This window comes from Neltuma alba, unplaced genomic scaffold, assembly GCF_004799145.2.
Source record: "Neltuma alba isolate B1F8T4 unplaced genomic scaffold, ASM479914v2 tig00005366_pilon, whole genome shotgun sequence".
Lineage (NCBI taxonomy): Eukaryota > Viridiplantae > Streptophyta > Magnoliopsida > Fabales > Fabaceae > Neltuma > Neltuma alba.
Window position 1 is genome coordinate 24,046 of NW_021634082.1, and position 2,501 is coordinate 26,546.

Sequence of the window (2,501 nt, forward strand, 5' to 3'; positions counted from 1 at the left end):
GCCTTAGTTATTATTTTCTATTGTATAATAAAAAATACTAGTAATGCTATTTGAATTTATATGTAATATATGACAAGTTGGCCGTTACTGGACCATTAGAATGCAGGCAGAGACAAGATGCTGCTGCAGCCGGAGATGATCAGAAGTGGGGCCTCATCCTCATACTTCAATCAACATTGCACTTGTGTAAAATAAGTTTTGTTTTGATTTACATCAATGAGATGATGGTAATAATAATAAATAATGACTACAACACGAGATTTGGAATCTTTTTTATATAAAAAATATCATATTACATAATAAATGATTACATTGATTTTTATTTGAGATGCTTAATTAGCTTCATTCAATTAATTTTAGATGATACAAAAATGCAGGCAAAAAGGTTTTATTCGTCCAAAAGGAGAAATTATCTGCAATAGATATTTCTTTCTGCGGACGAATGAGTGTGCAATTAAAAAAAAAAAAACAAAATGCTGCTCAGAAACATGGGGACCTACCCAAGCCCTTTACCCACCGTCCGCGCGGGAAACGGTTCTGACTATTAAATTGCACGGATAAGATCGAGCACTAGTCTACTGGAATTTACATGCAATGTATCTATCTTGTGATCATTTCTTTTCCTATATATACAACCTCCCACTCTAATCTCCCATCTCATTCCATCCTGTTGCTATTTCTAAACAAACAAGCATCCTTTCTTCACTCTGATATCTTCTTTCTCCAGGCTCAACAACACGAGTCCAAGATCATGAATATTGCGCATTTCTTGTTCGGCATATTCGGTGGGTTTTTCGTCGCTCTCTCTTCTCTCTGATTCTCGGTTCTCTCACTTCTCGTTGTTTCTTGTTTGATTTTGGTCCAGGCAATGCTTCTGCTCTTTTCCTCTTCTTGGCTCCAGTGTATGCATCCCATCACTCTCCTCTCCTTCTTAGCTTCCTCCTCCTCTCTTCTTTCTTTAATTCTTTCATTATGCCTGCGTCTTAACACGATTATATTGGCCATGTTTAAACCGGCCCTCTTCTTTCTGTGTATGTGTGTAAAAATAACCGCCATTTGCGGGTCAAATTTGTGAGAAATTTCGGGTTCGCAGGATCACATTCAGGAGAATCGTGAAGAGCAAATCCACGGAGAAGTTCTCTGGAATTCCTTACGTCATGACTTTGTTGAACAACCTCCTTTCTGCTTGGTAACCTTCTTGCTCCTTCCTTAATTTCTTTCTTTCTCCCTTCTCTCCACTTAAATCACGTGCACTCTCTTTAACCTTTGAGATGCTATTGTCGTCATTCGCCTCCGTACCCGGAAATTGAATTAACAAAGTGATATCAATTTCTCGATATTGGCCAACAAAACACATCCTTATCTTTTTCTCGACGCGGTGCATGATTTTCTATATTTTTATCAAATTAGATGAGAAGCAAGAAAGAATTTGAATGAAAGAAATAAAGAAAGAATTTAAATGGGATGACTCTATCTATAAAATATGAGCTGAAGTTTCAATTACGAAGTTCTTTAATCCCTTCTGACGGACGCTCACGAAATCTCAGGTATGGCCTGCCGTTTGTGTCGCCTCACAACCATACTGGTCACAACCATCAACGGCACCGGGGCCGTGATCGAAAGCATATACGTTTTGATCTTCGTCATATTCGCGCCCAAGAAAGAGAAGGCTAAGATTCTCGGGCGTTCTGTTCGCGCTGGTGCTCACGGTCTTCTCTGCCGTGGTGTTCATCTCCCTCTTCGCCCTCCACGGCGGCCCCAGAAAGGGGTGTCTGCGGCTTAGCCGCCGCCATATATTTCCATCATCATGTATGGATCGCCCCTCTCCATCATGGTAAGCTTTATTTATTTTCTATTTTGTTAATTTCCGGATGATGCAATCAAATGGAACCCCACTGCTGACTGCTCAGGGGCATTGAATGCAGAGGCTGGTGATCAGAACAAAGAGCGTGGAGTTCATGCCTTTCTTCTTGTCGTTGTTCGTGTTCCTGTGCGGTACTTCCTGGTTCATCTTTGGACTGCTGGGCCGCGATCCATTTGTGGCAGTAAGTACAAGAGGCTGTGCAGTTATTATAGTTAGTGGCTAAGAGACAAAGCAACTTTCACAGGCGATAGGGATAGAGATGGAGAGGGATTTATATATATAATAATTTGTTGTTTGCAGGTACCGAACGGTGTGGGGTTCGGCGCTGGGGCCGGGCACGCAGCTCATACTGTACACGATCTACCGTGACAGCAAAAGCGGCTCCAAGAAGGAAACCACAGCGGCTGAAGTTTGATGAGCATGAATCTATGGAGATGGGCGCCGCAAAGCCCCCTCCAACAACTCAAGAAGCAATTACTACTCAACAGTAACCATGGAGCTCAACAAGGACACCTGTCCATCTGGGACGCGTGTTGCCTCGTATTAAGCAGCACTAGTTTCATTCTAAATGCGCTGAAGTTGAATTGTAGTCTACTCAACTGCCATAAGGCTGAATTCTCGTTTACTTCTTAATTCC

The 2,501-nt window shown here is 41.9% G+C and overlaps 1 pseudogene; it reads left to right on the top strand.

Moving 5' to 3' along the window:
* Window positions 1-656: 656 nt before the first annotated feature.
* On the top strand, window positions 657-2,279 carry LOC114747567 (bidirectional sugar transporter SWEET1-like; annotated as a pseudogene).
* Window positions 2,280-2,501: the final 222 nt, after the last annotated feature.